Below are 22,366 nucleotides of genomic sequence, written 5' to 3'. Positions count from 1 at the left end.
CTAACCGGACTCCCCCTGAAATGAACAATGTACATATATGTACGGTGGTGCGGCCTCGCACTGTCTCGAGGTGTAAAACCCGCAGGCGAGGGCCGCGACCAGTATGTCGAATTCTCGCGATCCCATTGATCGCCTCAGAGCTGAGTGTTAACCAGACTCCCTCTGAAAATAACGCTGTACCTATATGTACGGTGGTGCGGCCTCGCGCTGTCTCGAGGTGTAAAACCTGCAGGCGAGGGCCGCAACCAGTATGTCGAAACCGCGGCATCCCCTTGACCGCTTCAGAGCTGAGTGTTAACCGGACTCCCTCTGAAAATAATAAAAAGGAAGCACTCAGAATAGGGTTCATGAACATAAGGTCGCTTTCATCTAAAGCGCTCTTGGTCCATGATCTAATTATTGATAAAAAGATCGACATACTGGGGCTTTGTGAAACCTGGTTAAAACCAGATGAGTTTCTAGCCCTAAACTAAGCTACTCTACCCCATTACGTTAGCACCCAAGTATCTAGAGAAGTTAAGAAAGGTGGTGGAGTAGCCCTGATATCTAATTCTAAGCATAATTTAAAGCCAAAGAATAGATATATTTTCAGATCCTTTGAGGTGCTAGCGCTCTGCACCTCAGCTCCCCGAGAAGCGAAACGAGTTCCAGACTCTTTCGTTTTAGCTGTAGTATACCGTCCCCCAGGACCGTATTCAGTTTTTGTTGATGAGTTTTCTGACTTTGCAGCTGATCTGGTATACTCAGACAATATTTTTTTTATGCCCTCGCAAGGGCTTTTCTGTCTATTACAGATACGCTTGGCTTCAAACAGCTCGTCCAGCACCCAACCCACATCGATGGAAACACGCTGGATCTCGTTCTGACCCGCGGTGTAGACATTTCACAGCTAGTGGTCTCTTCCTACACCTCAGCTTTATCAGACCACTTTTTGCTCACTTTCCAGGTTTTGGTATCCTGCCCCTGCAACGATCAGCAAGCTACTTTCAGCTGTCGCCGCATCACACCTGCAACCATTACAGCTATGGCAGATAAGTTATCTGGTTCACTTGCACCTCTTTGTAACTATAGTGGTTCTGTGGAGTGCCTTACTGATGACCTCAACATTGCCTTGCCTGTTGCCATTGATTCAGTTGCTCCGAACGTAACTAAAAAACGAACATTGAAAAAACCAGCCCCCTGGTTTAATGCAGAAACGCGCATTCTGAAGCGAAGCTACAGGATCCTTGAACGCAAATGGCGCTCGACTAAACTTGAGGTCTTTCATCTTGCATGGCATAACAGTCTGCTCACCTATAAGGGTGCGCTGACTATTGCCAGGAACGCCTACTTTTCCAGTATCATCAACTTGATTAGAAACAATCCTAAGTTTCTTTTTGACACGGTGAGGAGTCTCACTCAGAAACAGACTCAGACCGTAGGCTGCTCGATCATGGCAGGTGAATTCATGGATTACTTTGAGAATAAGATTCAATTAATTAGAGAGGAAATTTATGCTTGCCGTGCAGCTTGTCCTACACATCCTGTGGGGCAGGATGGGGTCCTGCCAAGTAGGATGGGGAACTCTGACGCAACTCTCTTGGAGTTCAAGGCAATTCCTTTGGTGGAACTTGAAAGGGTGATAAAGCAAAGCCAACAACTTGTATGTTGAATCCTCTCCCTTCCAGGGTTCTTAAGGAACTTCTTCCCACGGTGGGGCCTGCAATCCTCTCGCTTATGAATCTCTCGTTTTCAACAGGAATTGTTCCTTCCAATTTCAAGGCTGCGGTGTTAAAACCGCTACTCAAAAAGCCTGGCCTAGATCCTGAATTAGTCAGGAACTATCGGCCTATATCGAATCTGCCCTTCCTGTCCAAGGTACAGGAAAGGATTGTAGCAAAGCAAATCGTTGATTATCGGACGAGGAACAATCTCTTTGAACCTTTCTAGTCGGGGTTCAGGAATATCCACTCAACTGAAACTGCTATTACAAGAGTTGTAAATTACATCCTTCTTGCTTTGGATAAAAATACAAGCTCAATGCTTGTGCTGCTGGACCTGAGCGCTGCGTTCGATACCATCGACCACAGCACTCTTCTTCACCGTCTTGAGCACTATGTTGGTTTCGGGGGTACGGCTCTTGGTTGGCTTGAATCGTACCTCACAGATAGAACCCGATTTGTGCTTCATGAGGGTTCAGAATCAAAGCACTGTAAATTACGCTTTGGCGTACCACAAGGGTCGGTCCTTGGTCCATTACTTTTTGCAATCTACATGCTTCCCCTGGGCGACGTTATCCGCAGCTTCGGAATTAGTGTCCACGGCCCAGATTCAAAGGGTTGAGTCCTGTCTGGCTGCTGTGAAGGGCTGGATGTCACAAAACTTCCTACAGCTTAACACTGGGAAGACAGAGCTGATAATTATCGGCTCGAAGCGGGACCGGGAAGAGTTTGAGGATGTCTCTCTGTGGTTGGATGGCTTCGCCATCCCACAGAGTGCGTCCGTCAAAAATCTTGGTGTCCTGTTTGACCCTCAACTATGCTTTGACCAACATATAAGAAGTATAACTAGAATTGCTGGACTATTGCAATGCACTGTTCTCGGGATTACCGAACTCTACCACAAAAAGTCTACAGCTGGTACACAATGCGGCAGCTAGACTGCTGACCAGAACGAGAAAGTTTGATTATATCACACCTATTCTCGCCTCTCTGCACTGGCTACCAATAACTTTCAGATCAGACTTTAAGGTGCTATTGCTAACCTATAAAGCCTTGCATGGATTATCTCCATCCTACCTGAAGGACCTGATTATTCCTTATAGTCCTTCTCAGTCCCTCCGGTATTCGGGAGCCGGCCTTCTTTCATTGCCGAAGGTTAAAAATAAATCGGCTGGACAGAGAGCGTTTGCCTATCGAGCCCCCTTCCTATGGAATAGGCTGCCATCAGCGATCAGGGAAGCTGACTCTGTGGAGCTATTCAAAGGAAAGCACAAAATGCACCTCTACAATCTTGCATTTGGAGTGTAAAAACGACAGATGCGAAGTGAAGACCACTCTGTTTGCTTGTGCTTTTCTTATTACATTATACATTCCCACTATGTACTTTTCCGTTCTAATTCACTATTCTTTCTGTTCTAGCGTGTTGCGGGTACTGGACTGGATGCCTGGACTCTCCTCACGGATAACCGGCCAGAACCCCATCACCATTTTAATATGATGTGCATGTATTTACCTGTACGTCAAATGTGGCACCCATTGCACTCCTGACCATCCCTGGAAGAAGGGATCCCCTACAACGCGTTTCTTCTCAAGATTTCTTCCTTGCTGATTTCAAGGGAGTTTTTTCTTGCCCGTGTGGGGGCATGGGTAAAGGGGGGTGTCGCAAATATTTGGCCTGTTAAGACCTTTGAGACTGTAATGGTGATTAAGGGCTATACAAATAAAATTGAATTGAATTGAATTGAGACGGAGAGGCTGTGAAGTGCGGGGCTACACACTGAGATGCAGGATCATTCATACTTGGATACTTGGAAGTCTTAGGTGAGCTGAGACTGAAGCTGTGACGCTTGGAGTCATCTGTGTTGTATTAAAGCAAAGGTGCATTCCACAAATGTTCTCCATAGATTATCAAGATTTGTCGACTTTGAATATGTTCCATCGGGGTGGATTGTGTGATTTTGCAAAAAAGACTCTTTATGGCCGGAACTTTTCCCCTACCCCTCTTTTTCTGAGTGCCCCTCGGTTTTTAGTTGGTTAGTCGTAGAAATCTTCCCCTAGAAAATGGGACAAGCCATCATGACCCTGGCCCATAAGCAGTAGTCATCACTGACGTTTGTTTGTAGTCACGCAACGAGAATGTTGCCGGGCATTTCAAATCTCCACATGTAGTCTTCAGCTGTGGTGATTTCTGATGTGTGAAATGTAGGCATCCTTTTGTGGCTGTCAGCAGTAAATTAGAAAAATTGTCTTACTACCATGGCAATAGTGGTATTCTCACAAAGATTTTTGACATTCATCTGAATGAGATAGAAAAGCATGAACGCTCGCGAATTGTTAGTTTCACGCTATAAATCGATCAAAGGTCCTGAAGTAAAAAAGAAGACTGCTTCATTACCGGACCACTCGGGGACAGAATAGCGGTGCTCTGCGGGCTATGTACCCGTGCTCCTACCCGTCCCTTCTGCACTTATATTAGAGGAGCGGTAACAAGTGCAGCAACCTAGCTGCTGGACTTGGGGTGTATCATGCCATCATAAGGGGGAAAATCGATCAGCATACTGGCGATTTCTTGTTATACTTGTCTTAAAGTGTAATTCCAGCGTAAATTGAACCCATAGTCTTTTTCGGCATGAAGCCCCATAAAATAAGCCATCCAGACCCTTTTTTTGGTTGATAATCGAGTATAAAGTGTGCCCGCGAATGCCCGGATCTATGTAACAGCCCAAATGGCTTCCATGTTATTGGCTAGGGGCACTGTGACCCATTCCAAATCTGCATTTTTTAACCACTAACATTGCTCAAAAATAGGGTTAGGGTTAAAAAAATAAATACTGTTTTCCAAGTCTGTGGAAAACAGACCTTACCGGTAGGTCCATGTTTCCAGGAAGTTCAAACAAGTCGATTACCAATTACCATAAATAATATAAGAGAGGGGCCTTTTTGTTTTAAAACGGTCAAGTATCAAGAGGCAAGATTGTTTAGTTGAATTTCTTGGCGCCTCTATTATCCGAAAAAAAAGTGTCTGGAGGGCTTATTTTATGGGGCTTCATGCTGAAAAGACCGTGGGTTCAATTTACGCCGGAATTACACTTTAAATAAATGGTCTTTAATACATTAAAATTACATTAATCTAAGATTATACGATGCTTATCACTTTTTTTTGTCAGAGCAGTGTTCGCCACTAACTCACAGATGAACCACAAGGCATTCTTATAACACTCTGTTTTGAGTGTGCCTCGGAAAATCCTCAGTTCAGAGGGCCATGTAGCCACCTGCCCCAACTCATCTATCCAAACAAGAATCGGGACACCCTACCCCTACGTGTAAACGTGAAAAATGGATGGGTGGGACAAGCGGTGGATTGGGATTGGGAAGGCCATAGCCAATCTGGGGGACCGGCCTTTTGCTAAATAAATAGAAAAAAATGAAGGTGCGCCTCCTGTCTCAAAGAGAATGGTCAACTCTGTGCACATCAACTTTGTTTGGTAAGCAATCATAAGAAGACGGTTCTGATGGTTCATGGATGATGAGTTTTTGTTAGACTTGCGGATCATTAATGCCTGAATGAGGATTTTAATAGGCATCCCACTCAGCTTGAAACCTTTAAGCGCTTCTGTATTCACCTTAAAATGTGACCGATTTCACCTTAAACTATGGCCGCAACTGAAATGGAGACGTTTACTCAGCAATGGTAGCAAATGTCTGCAAGCCTTCTGCTGTGTGAAACAAACTGCTTGAAGTATTTATGATGTAACGAGGCGATACGGTTATTTGGTGAAAAAATCCAACTGTATCTTTTACAGATGCTTCATACTAGCTCAAAATATGACAGCTGCAATACAAGTATTTCACAAAGTGTGTGCTGTGACCAATAACTAGTGAAAGGGGTAGGATTACATTTTGGAGCACAGGAATATAGGGTTAGGGTTATACCGAATTAGGGTTGTGTTTGAACTAGTGCTGTCAGTTAAACGCGTTATTAACGGCGTTAACGCAAACCAATTTCAACCGTGTTAATTTTTTTATCGCGCGATTAACGCAATTATTTTATTAAAAAAAAAAAAAAAACTTTTTTTTTTGCTTTGGCTCAAAACAAAGAAGCAGTAGCCTGACTGCTATGTTCAAGGCAGTATGTTTGTATGTTCATCGTTTAATTGCACTTTTTTGTATCGTCCTGTTTTGATCAGTATATGCCAATGTTGTTATCAATAAAAAAACATTTGCACAAGGCAAGCCGATGCACTTCTCTATGTTGATAAGAGCATTAAAATGAGAACAATTAATGGGACAAAGAAATCAAGGGATATTTAGCATAGAAAAAACATTTGTGATTAATCGCGATTAATCGTGAGTTAACTATGACATTAATGCGATTAATCGCGATTAATTATTTTAATCGCTTGACAGCACTAGTTTGAACACTAGATTATTGGTTAGAACACTGGGTTCTAAACACAGAATAGGGTTAGTGTTAGAACACTGGATAAAGGGTTAGAACACTGGGTTCTAAACCGTGGATAGGGTTGTTAGAACACTGGGTTCTAAACACTTAATAGGGTAAGTGTTAGCACACTGGATAGGGTCAGTGTTAGAACACTGGGTTCTAAACCATGGATACGGTAAGTGTAAGAACACTGCATTCTAAACATTGGATGGTGTTCATATTCGAAAACTGTGTTCTAAACACTGGGGTTAGCGTTAGAACACTGGATAGTAGACACAGGATAGCGTTCGGGTTAGAAGACTGGATTATTAACACTGGGTTTTTCTTCGTAGCCTCTAACAAAATTATTGGAACGCTGTTCTTAAACACAAACCCCCTTAGCTCTTTTTGCTATGCTGATTAAATGATGTGTATATTTACAGCCAGCAATGATAGCTCTTGGGACAAGCAGATTATGGTTTCCATAATGCATATCAAATGTCCACATCAGAAGTGGAAGGCCTGAGCCTGATGCCTTACCCCACCACACGATGCATTCATCAATCTATCCACCATGGTGTGATTCAAAACCATCTGGAGTCACTATGTGGCTCATTGAATAGGTTTTTAGGAACTGCCATTCAAGTAGACATTGTTGTAGTTTTTTTTTGTGAGACAGTCATTTATAATATGTCAATACTAACATGGGCTTTAACGGAAATTAGAATGAGTTATGCTGTAAATTCTTGATAGCTTAGAGCGACAAAGACATATTTGCATTACTTTGACAAATGTAAATTAATGTTTTCTTGTTTTTTCTGTAAAAGGATGACACCAAAGACAGTATATTTTAGTGTTAACAACAAACATCTACTGGTGCACTCTTGAGCAAAATACATTCTAGTATACTGAAATATAACATTTCAGCACTAAATTTAGCTTCAGCATTATATGGCTTACACGTCATATGGCTGATTTATATGGCTTTGGTGCGTGTGTGTGACCCTTGTGTAGTGCCTTGATGGTCCTTGATAACCCAGCCATGTAAGCAAACATATGGACACACACACACACACACACACACACACACACACACACACACACACACACACACACACACACACACTAGCATCAAATATGGATGTGTTTGGCATTGATGTGGTACATTACCGGGGACACAGGAAAAATATGCTTTTTTTAGTATGCATCTTTTGAGTGTGTCTAAGTGCATGTGTGTCTGCAAGACTGCATGCACCTACAGCAGGTGCATGTGCACGCTTGCATACGGGCCTCTGCGGATTGTTATATAAAATTGTGCCAAACTGCACATGCACGCAAGGCCTTCCTCCTGCCAGCCTGCCATCCATATTCATAGAAACTCTAACCCATATTCCACTGCTGCAAAAACAGCCCCACGCATCATCAGCCCCATAATCACTGGAGGACAGGACTTCTAAAAATGGGGTAAAGACCTGGGAAATCAGAGAAGGAACTGAAATGGAAAAAAATATATTTTCATATCAAGGATAATTTAATTTGTGATGTATTACAGCCGTTCTATATTTAGCCAATGCACTGGGTAATGAGAATTGTTTTCCAGAAATATTGTTGACTTACTGATGTGGATCATCCAACCTCCTAGGAGAGCGGTCCAAATAACTACTATCGAATCATTCTGTCAACCCGTATGGTCTTTACCTGATGCTAAATGCTTTAAGATTTACTCAGCAGTCCCTGAAGATCCGCTGGAATGAAGATCCATTCAACACCACATCTTGTATCAAATGTGACTGAGACTGGGCTTCCGGCTGAGCAAACGCTGGCGCGACTTGCTGCCGCAGCGCTCCGGCTTTTTAACTAACTTTTAGCTAAACTTCACTTGTGTGACGTCATTCCTTTACTGACTATTGCCCTGCTGATACATTGATGCTGACATCACGTTATACAATCTGATCAGCTCTGTATGTGGCTCTAGCTGCTTACCTGTTTGACACTGTTTGATCGGCCATACCCGGGGCTACACCTACCTTTCTACGCTTCTGTGAGCCAGAATGCGGATCAACAAATCGGCTACACTCATATGGACTGCTGTGCTTTTTCTGACAAACTCCTCATCAGCCCTGCTTCAATACTCGGCTGCTGAGCTTCGCAAATGTCACGTTAATCCGCTACAATCAACACTGCACCTTGGCCCGGACTACGCTGGTTTGTCGGAGATACTCCCCACCGTGGGTCCCGATGGAGCTTCAACACCGATGACTCCAATACAATCAACTCCTTCTGGTCTTCCAGAAGTCTTCTGGCATCCACTTTATATCCACCCCTGATGAACTGCTCAGTCACTACAACAGTGGCCTTCACAATCTCCTGGATACCCTGGCCCCTTTAAAATCACGGACCTTTTCATTTACACAATCTGCAACTTGGTTTACTCTTGTACTTCGCCAACTGAAAGCCAGAGGTCGCCAACTGGAACGCCTCTATAGGAAGAGTTGGCTTATCATCCACAAGGAAATGTTCATTACCCATTTCCTCTTCTATAAGGATTCTCTGACCATCGCAAAATCCAACTATTATGCAGAAATAATCAGGTTAGGTACTGGAAACTCTCGAGCACTATTCTCCCCGGTTCACAAAACGCTACGCCCACCGGACTCTCTCCCTCCCCCTTTTTACTCCACTGACTCCTGCAATTCCATTATGACATTTTTTAATAATAAAATTGACCAAATTCATCGGCAGTTAGCTCCCCTGATCTCAACCATCCTATCCTCCCCTGACTTTCAAATAGTTTTCTCCCGTCCATTCTCTGACTGAAATTTCCGACCTTGTCTGCAAATCTAAACCATCCACTTGCCAACTTGATCCTCTCCCTACAATACTGGGTAAGGGTTGCATTCAATCCCTGACCCCTCTTATAAATGCAATTATCCATTCCTCTCTCATCTTTGGTACCAACAATCTTGCCCCTCAGTATCTTACCGAGCTTCTCCATATCAAGACACCCACCCGTTCTCACAGATCGTCTTCCTCCATCCAGCTCACCCTCCCACCTGCTTTTTTGTTTGCTCTTAGGAATGTTTGATTTTGTAAGGTGACCTTGAGTGAAAAGAAAGGTGACCATAAATAAAATGCATTATTATTATTTATTATTATTATTGACCATTTTGGTTGAATCAAAAAGGAATTGGATTTGAAAGCCAACATTGGCTCAAAGTGAAAACCAGTGTACTGAGGCCCTTGACATAATCCTATTGTTAATTGTTCTACTTAGTAGAAGGTACATACAAAAGACTTCATCATGAGTGGGATGATGATGTCTAATTGCTATTGCAGCTAATCTCCCTTTCTACACTTCTGCCAATCCATTGGGTTAAGTCTATGGGCTGAATGCCCAGCCATGTGGTTATCAGTTGGTGTGCTTTACACTAATCTCCTATGGAGTAAACTCATCTGACCTACTGCTTTAACATTTAGCACATTGAACCAATTGCACTTTTGTGAATGTTATTAGTTCTCTTCATTCACACTTTGTATACACTTGCTGATCAGATTATATTTTGCTGCCTTGAACGATTGACTCATGTCATCGTTGTTTGACATTTAGAAGGTTTTAAAGGTCTTGAAATACCTGCAAAATCTCCCAAAAGTATTGCTGCCTGGATTTGGCCTCTGGCATGAGAATGGTTCTGTGGCATAAGAAACGAGTCAAGGTTAAAGGTGTGTGAAACAACCAGACATCTTTTTGCTCTCAGGCTGGGGACAGATGGAGCCGCCATGCACCAACACATGCGCTGGCGGACACACACACACACACACACACACACACACACACACACACACACACACAGACACACAGACACACAGACACACACACAGACACACAGACACACACACACACAGGTTTTGTATATGGGTATGCCATGCGGATGGAGGTTATGTTGACGGTGTAACTTCCCCTCAAGGCAAACCCCGTAGAAAGCTTGCTGTTAGCTAATGCCAGCGCTAGCGTTCATGGAAACCAGAACCCACTAACATGTTAGCAAACTGAAATTATTCAAAGGCATGTGTGACATTAGGTAATTGAGAAACTGCAGGTAGAAAATATATTGAACTCAAGTAAAGCTTTGATCTAATTAAAATGATGAAATAACGATTTGATTTAAGCGTTGATTTGTACAATCTAGCTAATGGATAATGTATATAGATATTTACTATGTATCCATGATAATCTGTTACAAATGTAACTAAAATGTAATATTGACACACATGGTATTTTATCATTGCAGGCTAAAAGTGACACACAATTATGTGTACAAATATAAATCCAGCAGTAGCTTATTGTGGAACTAATTACTGACACAGCAGAATCATCATCCACAAATAAATACAACTTGATTTATGACTCTGTCAGTAACAAAATAAATCATTTAATTTGTAAACTTTTTATTTTTAATTGGAAAACCCTAACCTTAATACTTTTGCATATTGCCTGAGGGTAAAACACACACACTCACACACACATAAACACACACAACCAAACACCCACACACAGAAACACCCAGACCTGCAATGAGTGCAAGTGCAAAGGGAAAGAGGGGACAATTAAACAGGGATGTCACATCACGACTAGGGATCGACCAATAAGGATATTTTTAGGGCCGATACCGATGCCGATATTTTTTCATCAGCCTTAGCCGATAACCAATACACCGATACCGATTTTCTTGAGCCGACATTTGGAGCCGATAATACCCTGGAAATCCAGAGGTTTCGCGAGGGCACAATTTGAATTCGCCCAGCGAGTCACTCTGGGACCGAGCAATATACTCGTGTATATTCTGGGCCTCCCCTGGCCCAGAACATTAATCAATCACATCGATGTATCAATGTAGGCGTGCCAAAAGCGTTGCTGTTTTACCGACCGGATATGGCAAGAGTCTTATCTATTGGTTAGCTCCACTGGTATGGATACGTCACCCCTTGTATTCTTCTGATATTTCCAAATGCATGCGTGGTGCGGTCCCTCGAGTTGGGCCATTTTCATTACTTGTTGCCAGACCCTACAGTTTTCTAGATGTGGGTCTGGATTTCCAGGCTAAGCCTCCCTCAATTAACATCATTAAAATGACACAATGATGATAGCAAATGTTACAATGTCTCAATTAAAAAAAAATGAACATTAATTGAACTGTCTGTAAATCATGGGCAAGAAAAAAACAAAAAAACATAATAATATTAATAATACGCCGATAACTAAAAAAAATATCGGCCGATACCGATACACATAAAACACGCAAACATCGGCCGGCCAATATATCGGTCGATCACTAATCATGACCATGGAGCTGTGAGATGAAGAGACAAGTGGAGATGGGTAAGTGATAGAGGAAAACAGCATGATTGAGTGAGGAGTATATAAAGATAGAGTGGGGCATCCGTCCATCATGTTGCCCTACGTCTGTCAGACACTTGTAATATATGCCAGATGAGAGATAGAGGTTAGAGCAGACACCCCTCTTCAATCTATCTCTGCTTGTGATCTGGGTTCGCCTGTCAGGTCTGCTCTGTCACCCCCCCCAGACATAGACAATTAGTGAAAGTAGTGGAGAGAGGCATACAAACACTCAAGTGCAGAACGTAAACAAGGGCTCTTTAACCAAGCTGTGAAGTGGTTAAAGGGAAGCATGCAAGAAGGGAGTGGACTCCGCGAGGGAGCAGAATAAATGAGAATGAAACCCAATATGTCCTTTGCCTATTCTAATCTTTACGTAACGCATCGCTGAGTGATTTTAGAACTGTCAAAGAATATTATAAAAGCAATGATGCCAATCCATAGTCCAAGTTTTACATTGATCAGATGAATATACTACCTTGGTAGGGGTGGCAGTGAGTGTGTGAAGTCAGCAAAGCATGGAAATCCCTCATGTGTTGGGGGATGGGTTGGGGGAAATTGGTGGAAAAATGTGGTTCCAAGAGGTTGGTTTTGTGCAGCTTGACAGCACACAGTGGTTTGACTGTGTAGCATTTGATATCTCTCTGCAGGTCAACACAGCACCATTCTAGTAGTGGCCATGCTGCTTGACATTCACTACACTACTAGCTTCTCCTTCTTCAACATTCACTCTCTCTGTCTCTCTCTCTCTCTACCCCCCTCTTATCCTGGCCGCATCTCTCGAGCTCCCTCACCCCCTCCTCATCCCATCCCCAGTCGGTCTTGGTACCTCTCACTCTTCCTTTCATTTTCCCCTGTGTGTGTATAGTCCTCTCTCTTGCCTTCATCTGTTCCCTTGTTTTCTTTCTTCCTTTTTTGTCCCTGCTCTGTTCCTGTCCATCCTGGAGATGGTGAGTCTGGGCTACAGAACCAGATTCTGAAATCTATTTCTCATGCATGCCTCCACTTTCCCTGGCCCTGATCTCCTCTATTCAGCCTCGCTCTCTGCTCTCTGGTGACACTCCTATACGTTCCATCTGCTCGCCCACTCCCTCCACTTCCTCCGTGGATCAAATTTGTTCTTAATTGACCCGAGTTGACATATAAAGGTCACAGCACCTCACCATCTTTTAAATTACCTCTCCTCTTATTCCATCCATCATTTAGTTATTCCATGCTTTTTCTATCCTTCGTTAATTTTTCTTTTTTCATTCATCTATTCCACCTGCTTCGATTGGTCACTGTATTGGTCAATAGTTGTTTAACATCAGGGATATCACTTATTCTGTTTAACTTCAGTTTACTATTCTATCTGAAAACAGCCCGATTGGGGACATGTCTGTTGAAACCCTGTACAAAGGAGCCTGAGCTTCGCCTAATCTGAATTCAAATGACTTTGAACGGCTTTGGAAGACCATCAAGAAATCGGACAAATTGTAGCTGGAGAATGCTGGTAGCTGGTTGGCCGTGCCCCACCACGTTCCTTCTGCTTTGACACCCATTGGTATGCTTTGCTGCCTTGATCCAGTTAACTCTTTTCGTTGTGAAAAGCTGAACGTCAAAGATCATTACCCAATATTCATAAATTACATTGATGTGGAAATTCTAGTATTATACCTAAACAATAATTGCATAATCATTCTTTCCTGCCGATAGTTGATTGATGGTGTTACTGTTTACCTATGTTACTGCAAAAGGGAATGTTTTGTATGAATTGAACAGACAATATGCCCATTTCCTGATTAATAGATCAATGGGCATTAGTATATGTTGTTTTGTCTACTGTTTACTGAAATAGTCTGTCAAACTGTAAACTGTCTAACACTTGACCCTATATTCAATGATTAATTCCCAGGGATGTGCTGTGTTCATGTGAAGTTACGCTAGTATATAATTGTGTTGTTTCGGCAGAAAGAGTATCTGACAGACAGTTTTCTGGAAACTAGTTCAGGTCAGGAAATGCTAATCGCAGTAAATGGAAGAGAAAAGGGAAGGTGGCCGTGGCCTTCTAGAGAGAGCTATAGACATCATAAGGTTTAGAGTATGCATCAAAAACTATTATTCACCGCCTTAGGGAGAGAGAGTGAAGGGGGGAGAGAGAGAAAGAGAGAAAGAGGGAGAGAGAGAGAGATGAACGAACGACGCAAATCCAATGGAGAAAAAGGAATGGAGGTAGAGAGATGGGGTCTGAGAAGAAAAGGGTGAGACATTTTGAGAACACAGAAATAGGGAGTGAATTGTGATATTGGAGCGAGAGAGACAAACAGCTATCAGACACGCAGACACACGTACAGCCAAAGATTTTAGTAAAACATTTGTCTCACGATAAACACGTCCACACCATTTTGACACCGATAAACACCAGTGTGACGAATGCGAGTCATCCCCTGTGCCCAAAAGCGACAATCTGAGTGGAATGATGCTGATGTATGACTCTGAACAGGACACCACACACAAATTAGGTTTGACTACCAAGCTTACATTAATTTTCCATGGTAGCTTGTGAAACCTTCTCTAATGAATGTGTCGTATGTTAAGAGGCCCATGAAGCATATTTTAGAAGGTACCAAAACAAGAATAAGAGCTACTACGCCGAATAATGCCCGTCTGTGAACATAATCAATGCTACAAAGAGGTCGGTGTGAGAATGATTCACAGACTTTAAGCCTGTCTAAATGCAGCACATTTCCGAAGATGTCAGTTATTAATTAAGTACGTTTTAAGTAGCATTTTCTCAGCTAATGATTGGGAAAGAATTGCGACACCAGTTTTTCTTTGGCAGTTTCCACTATGGTTAAGCAGCTGAATCCCTTTGGATCAAATCCGCATTTAATATTCCGTCTGTGCTGCAATTTTAATGCCAAGGTGTGTTTTTATTTTTTACCAAACATCACGAGTAATTTTGATATAACTGTACCATTAGAATACCATTGAACACTATGGCACCAGGTAGCTCCTTCTTTCAATTGTACAATCTACATCCTTTAAATACATGCAATAAAGATTTACATCAGATTACCACAAACTGCAAGGGGGTCACATTAACATTTGCAATTCCAGTATCAAGATGCTGCCAGGATAAGTCTCTCTGTGCCCAGACCAGCATTATCAAGGATCGACATCGCTGTGTAAGCAATGAGGCTGATCTATCTGACAGCTCTGCAGCATATACGTTGTGATAAGGGCCTGGTAAAACACATGTCAGTATAGCAGACACGTGAAAGATTGAGCTTTGTTCCTCCTCACTGGATCAGATGGTTGGAAATGCTGCAGAAGTCAAGCCTCCAACATGACTTCCACAGCATTTTGGAGAACACGGACCAGCGTGTAACATGGGCAGTGAAGGAGAGAAGCAGGTTCTAGGTACAGCAGCATTGATAAGCTGACACAGCAGGCAACATGGTGCTGCATCTCCCTCTCCCATCCCATTTCTCTCTCGTTTTCAACACTATTTCTATTTTCCGCGCTACTCTTTTATCATTTTATGTAGCCATCTGGTTTATCCAACAGTTTTTTTTATCCTTCAACTCTCCCCCCCATGCACACACAAACACACACACACACACACACACACACACACACACACACACACAATCACACACACACACCATGCATACGTGTGTCTCTGTGGTGCAGTGGGCCCCGTAACTCAGCACCCAGCCGGGTAATGCTCTCCGGGTGACAGCATTTCAGCACGCTCCAGCCGGGCAGTGAGCCTGAAGCTCCTCTCTATCGTCTGATTGTCCCTGGCGGCCGCTGGACCGCTCCCTTGTCTCTCACCTGCGCCGCTGGGCCGTTTTACGCCGCCGAGCCACCCTCTGCCCCTGCCTCTCCCCAGCCGTCCTATTACCCGCTCTCCCCGGACTCTGTGTCTCCGCCTCCTTATCTGCTCGCGCCTCACCCCCTCTTTCACGCAAACCGGCAATTGTTATAAGGTTCTGCACTTAATGTTCTCCTGTTAAGACACACGCACGCACGCACACACACCTCTTCACCCCACCTTTGGGGGAGTCTCTCACCTGCCCTTCTCCCACCCATCTCTCTCTCTCTCTCTCTCTCTCTCTCTCTCTCTCTCTCTCTCTCTCTCTCTCTCTCTCTCTCTCTCTTATTCTTTTCAGTGGACTCTATCCACTCTCCCTCCCAACATTCTTCCATCACTCTTCCTGATAACCAGGGCTGGACCCTTCTCCTCCCTCCCCTCTCCCCTCTCCCTTCTCCCCTCCTTGATTCTGCTCTGCTCCCCCAGCTCAGAACTCCCCTTTTGTCAGTCTACAACACACACAGCCCCGGAGACGAGTCTTATTTAAACATTTACTCTTTTTTTTACTGATGTGTAGGCTACTCTTAAAGCACCCCTTGCCGTTTTTTTTTATCCCACCCCACATTTTTTTGTACCCCTTTCATGTCCCTCCCCTGGTCTCCGACTCTGGGTAATGGTCCATATTCCACAACCCACACTTCCTCTATGTCTCTCTCTCCCTTCACAGGAGAAAAGGCGCGTAAGCCTACCTAAATGGTACCCAGTAGAACACACCGCCATTATCATGTCTCCCATCTCCCGTTCTCTCTCCTCCCTGAACAGTGTGCCTCTCCTCCTCACTACCCAACTCCAAGGGGGAAAAGAAGACAGGACCCCCTAAAATGTTCCTTTTGATGCGCTGGATAGGCAAATGGGGGGGTCTGGGAGGGAGGTGGAGGGGGAATGCAGAAACAATGAGATAACCTCGATGATAAAGTAGATAGAAACACTACCTGGGCTTCCTCACCGGTGGGGAGAGAAAAAAAAAATAGAAAAAGATTATCCTGTTCGGTAGATTCCCCTGGTCGTCATGGAGCTTTTATAACGCCTGGTTAACTCCTCCGTGTGCACGAGAAGAACGCAGCGCGTCTCGATAGTCGAACTCCTTCCGCAAATTCGTGCAATAACGTTTCGAATCGCTCGCTGATCGCCGGGCAGCGGCGGCTTGTCGCGTGCGCAGCTTCCCAAAACCTGTTCGACTGGTTCCGTTTCGCGCTGCAGGGGGAGCGCGCGCGCATCCCCTCTCCGCGCTGGGCTGTGCCGAGGTGCTCTAATGAGGTCCCGCTTTAAATGGCACCCTATTTAAATCAACAACTTAAAGAAAAAACAACCAGTTAAGGGCCCGATCGTCGCAAAGTGTACGACTAAACTAGAGGTTGTTAACCCTCCCCACCCCAACAGGAAGGGTGCTGGATGAGACGCTTGGCTTGGTCGGTTCGCTCTAAATGTTCCAATCAGACCGGACTCCGTTCCCCGCCGGTTCTCCGGTTTTAAGGAGCTCGCCGACCGCCGTCGGTGTCCTCGAGGTGCTCTTCAGATTGAGAGGCTCAGGAGCAGAACACGCGCATCATCCACGCTCCATCAGAAACCAATGGGCTCTAGTTTATTTTATATTCCGTGCTTTGTTGCCGAAAGCTTTAACTCTCCTCTTTGTTCTTCAAATGTCCGAGACCGTTTCGACACGGTCACATGAGGGGGAATAATGTGAGGATAAATATAGGAATCCCTTCCCCGCACTTTCTTTCCCCTTCGCTCTGACGGTAATTTCGGTCAACACCTCACAGTCCAGAGTCCAGACCTTCTGTATCACAGCCCAAACACGGAGGAGGCTTTACAGAGAAAAGGATGGGGGGAAAACCTGAAAAGGGATTATCCACGTATTTGTAACGTCTCCGGTCCTCTCATCCTCCCGTTCTCTTGTCCCGTAGCAGCTCGTCCATCAGGCGCTCGCCCTGATCTGACCGCCACTCGTGCGGGGAGCGACCGCACGTGACTCGCTGTCCCGCGGGGCGAACCTGCAGCCCCGTGTCTCCCCTGGATCCGCGTCTCTTCCCCTGATCCTCGTCTCCTCCCCTGATCCGCGTCTCTGGATCCGCGTCTCCTCCCTGGATCCGGGTCTCTTCCGATCCGCGTCTCTGGATTCACGTCTCTGGATCCGCGTCTATGGATCCGCGTCTCTGGTTCCGCGTGTCTTGATCCGCGTGTCTTGATCCGCGTGTCTTGATCCGCGTGTCTTGATCCGCGTGTCCTCCCTGGCAGTGGCGGAACTAGAGTTTTATACATGGGGTGGCCAAGGCTACTTCAGGGCCATAGACCATGACAGAAAATGTGTTTGTAACCCTAACATGGCATCTAAGGAGCATGAATGAATCCTATGATTGCTGATTAGACGTAGAACCTGGAGTTCTACAATGTGGCAGGTAGTGAGGTCCACTAGGGTTACTTCACTAGAATTATTTAACCTACTATGGATAGCCAGTGTCTCTGCAGCTCAATTTCTTTCGCTCTCACACACACACACACACACACACACACACACACACACACACACACACACACACACACACACACACACACACACACACACACACACACACACACACACACTCACTATCAGTATTGAACCTCCCCAAAAATATTTTCAGAAAATAAAGCTCAAGCAACAAAGGAGATAAGATAGCATTTGTGTGTGATATAATTTGCATAGTTTATTTATGGAAGTAAATTTACAAAAAAAACACTGAAAACATACAGGTGTAACCAACTTGTACAGACCTCTTTGATCCACCCCAAGTCAAAAAATATATGTTTTTTCGGTCTGACTCAAAACACAAGGTATGCCTGCAAAAAATATTATCAAGCAGAAATGGACTTGAAAAACAAAAATAATTGTGGTGCCCACCAATATTACAAACTTAAACAATTATTGCAAGTTTTTTTTTTATTCAAAAACATATAATTTCTCCACAACCCCTATTTAACATATAGAAAGTGCATTTTTGTTTGTTACTCAAGCTTACATACATTGTACAGGCTTTGTTGCATATGTAACCTATTTGTTGTCCTGTTAGTTACATATGCGACAGAATGGTAATGTTTTTTTAAACCCCATTACTTTTCAACCTCTATATCTCAGCCAATTTACACTGACTTGTGTTTATCTTCCAGGACATGTTTATGTAAGGGTTCAATTAGAAAACGTTTTTTTTTCCAGAATTTTGGGGTGTGCATGGCAGACATTTACTTGCATTATCATATTTATGCTCATACTGTATATATTATATTAACTTTTCTTTGCCATTAGTTTTGGAATTGGCCTAATCAAGACCCAATTAAATATGTGTGACACTATAACCTTTGGATTCATCATTTTAGAATGTCAGAGTACACAGTGCAGGTTTTAATCATGACCAGAGGGACCACCAAAGTGCTAAATGATCCTAGGTAGATTTAAAACAGCATAATTCTGTGGTTCTGGTGAGAACTGGCAAAATGTTTCACAAACTCATCCATGTTGAGGGAGCGTGCCCTCCTTTACCAAACACTGAGAATTCCAAGGTGACTTAACCTGTCATCAGCCATTGTTGTCCTAAGGTGGGTTCTAATCAGTTTTCAAGCTGCTGCTCTAGCAAGAAACACTGCTAACTAGTGTGACAACAGAAATCTTACAAAGTCGAAATAGCTCATGGAAGACCTCTTTATAAGGTTCTAGAAACACAACAATGTCAAGGAGAGTAGACGGTCTGTCCATTCCACTTTTCTCTCTACTATCAAGAAGCCGCTTGGTTTGATTAACCTCAGGTTTGAGGTCCTCTAAATCTGACTCAAAGGTCTGAGCAAAGGCTAACAGAGGCTCCTCATTCAAGAATGTTTTACCCTTTGGGTTGAGAGACTGGACCCCTTGCATTATCTCGAAATTCTTATTTGGAAAAACGCGTCTGCAGCTCAGCTGTGTGACAGTCAAGCACCTGATAAAAGATAGCTCTTTGGAAGCTCTCACCATCACTTTCTTCATCATTTCTCTGTCCTACAGTCATCATCAATGAGTCATGAAATCTTGAGCTTGTTTTAGACTGTCTTTTACACATTGTTTGTACACTTGCAGTGCTCTGCAATCTCTTCAACCTCTTTCCATAGTTCTCCAAAGGATCCCTCACTTCTGTAGTGCTGTAATGTGTCTGTAAGGGCACCTACTAGATCCACAGCCCTTGCTAGGTCAAAAGAGCTGGATTTGCAAATGCAAATCTTGCACTGTTTTTAATCCGTGCATGCAGACCAGAATGCTTTGCGCTCATTACGGATGCACCATCATAGCCTTGCCCCACAAGGTTTTTTTTGTAGTCCAGACCATCGATTACCATATTTGTGAGACCTGCTGCATCTAAGCTTTCAAATGACTGAAAGTGTAAAAAGCTTTGGTGGATGGCCCCGTTAAAAAGTACCTCATAACTACAGACATTTGTTCTTTTATCTTTAAATCTTTGGTTTCATCTGCTATTACACTAAAAACTTCACTTTCTTTTACTTCTCTTATTATTTCACTTTGTACCATCTCAGCTAATCCCTCAAGAACGTCGCTCTGGATTTGGTGGTTTGTGTACTTCTAATATTGTCAAAAAAGTACCCTTGTTGTGATTCATCAGACTCTCAATGACCTCTCTGCACTATAATTTTAATGGCAGTTAATAGGAGCCAAACCCCCTTTCCATTTCTGGTCAAAGAGCAATGAGTCTACCAAACGAAATCAATGGATATACAAAATGCCAAATAAAACACGACAGAAACTGTGTTTCGCTACGATACTTGATTTGGAACATCAACAAACTCCACTAACCACTCGGTGTGTTGCACATTTCTGAAAACGAACGCTAAGGGTTGTTTTAAGGACAGGTTTGTGAATGCCTGTAGCCAGCTATTGTGAATCAGGCCGGGGTGATTCGAAATGAGCCAAATACCCGAGACAGGACCAATAGTCAAAATTTCGGTGTCAACCACTCCATTTCATCCTAGACAAACCAGAAAGAGGGCTCAATGTTCAAAATATCGGAATTGTCCTCCACTGACATATGTACTAGTTACCCCACATTAAACACACTGAATACTGTAACTTACGACTTGGGGAACTTAAACTTAAATTGGGGAACCCATCTATCTTATCTGATTAACTGTCTGTTATGGAGCCAATATGACAATATGCATCTACACAGCGACTCAACTTTCGTAAAAGTTGTTCAGGAAACCTAAACCCAATGCTAAACCTTAAAACTTACTTCAATATGGTCAGTCTCTCGCATGACTGTGGGAAATTCTCTCTTCCTCGTCGATTTGAAAAAGGCACCGCCGGTAGCGAATTAAATTTTAGGGTGGCACACAGGGTGGACAATAAGATATCCGGGGTGTCCAGTGCCACCCCGGCCACCCCCTTGGCTCCGCCATTGCTCCGCCTAACGCCTGATTTCCACCGGGGACGTGCGTGCCGCAGAACGGCTGCGAACTCTGCCCTGCGTCCATTTCCACTGGGCGCGTAACGGCAGCGTAGCACTGCGTTGCGAGCCAGCCGTATTCACACGAGATCACGTGATAATCCTAAACCTAATGTTCTCACCTTCCACTCCCAAAACTACTGCAATTAAATGCCAGGCTTTGTCCTTTCTGACATTGTAGGTACTGCCTGTAGTCCCTATAGGTCCTGTCTGTGGCCCCTATAGGTCCTGCCTGTGGCCCCTATAATGGATTGAATTTATATTACGCTTTTCCAGACACTCAAAGACCCTTTGCAGTGAAGGGGGGACCTCACTAACCACCACCAGTGTGTAGCACCCACTGGGGTGATGCACGGTAGCCAATCTGCACCAGAACGCTCACCACACACCAGCTTAAGGTGGAGAGTGAGGGAATTAACAAGTTAACCAATTATACAGGAGGATGATTAGGGGGCCAGATTGAATGAGCCTGGTTGGACCAGGATACTGGGGAAATCCCTACTCTTTGCGATAAGTGCCCTGGGATCTTTTATGACCTCAGTGAGTCAGGACCTCGGTTTTACGTCTCCTTCCACAGCACAGTGTCCCCGTCACTGCACTGGGGCATCGGGATCGATGTTAAGGGCAGAGGGAAGAGTGCCACCTATTGGCCACCATCCGACACCACTAACAGCACCTGGTATTCCCAGGGGGTCTCCCATGCAAGTACTAACCAGGCCCGACCATGCTTAGCTTCCGAGATCAGACAAGATCGGGCGTGTCCATGGTGGTAAGGCCTTAGACCCTATAGGTCCTGTAGGTCCTATAGGTCCTGTGGCCCCTATAGGTCTTGTGGCCAGTATGGGTCCTGCCTGTGGCCCCTATAGGTACTGCCTGTAGGCCTTAAAGGTCCTGTATGCCCTATAGGTCATGTGGCCTGGGGATGGAGCTGCAGGAACGCAGACAGCCAAAGAGTTTGCAGATGAGACCAACGAGCAAAACACGGAGAACTGCTTGGTGTGAATCAAACCTGTTTTGTACAAATGGAGGACGGGAAACACAAGTGTTTTCGTGGTCTTATATTTTACCATCTGATCCTAACCCCTCCTGTGCATTATCGGGGGGGGCAGTCTGAGTTAATAAAACGCACACGTCAAACGGCCTGCAGAAGCAGCAACATTTTTCCTTTTTTAAGTTTAAACCTAACAACGCATAGTGTGAGACTGACGCCAGAGAGGAAAGGGAAGGGAGGATAGAGACCAAGTATCCCTGTCTACTCCAGCACCACCGCCGTCTACTCCAGCACCACGGATGGCGACAGTCGCACCAGGTTGTGTATTTGCTGATACCTCGTTGGTCCTCACAGGTTCTCTGGCTCTTGACCCATCACCGTCTCACCATGCTCTCCCTACTGCCACCTTCCACGCATGGTGCTACTCGCATCCACTCTCCCTCCACCTGGCCATGGCTTTCTTTATTACTAGATCTCCATCGCCACACATGTATATTTATTTTTTCTTGTTCCTATCACCTTCCCCTTTCCTTTTA

At 44.2% G+C, this 22,366-nt stretch overlaps 2 pseudogenes; one reads left to right on the top strand and one right to left on the bottom strand.

Annotated features, from left to right (window-relative positions):
• The first annotated feature begins 273 nt into the window (after positions 1-273).
• Positions 274-15,491, top strand: LOC115561608 (uncharacterized; annotated as a pseudogene).
• Positions 15,492-21,503: 6,012 nt separating this feature from the next.
• On the bottom strand, positions 21,504-21,621 carry LOC115529016 (uncharacterized; annotated as a pseudogene).
• Between the last annotated feature and the right edge of the window lie 745 nt (positions 21,622-22,366).

This window comes from Gadus morhua, chromosome 16, assembly GCF_902167405.1.
Source record: "Gadus morhua chromosome 16, gadMor3.0, whole genome shotgun sequence".
In the NCBI taxonomy this organism is placed as follows: domain Eukaryota; kingdom Metazoa; phylum Chordata; class Actinopteri; order Gadiformes; family Gadidae; genus Gadus; species Gadus morhua.
This window is presented reverse-complemented; position numbering and strand designations above follow the sequence as displayed.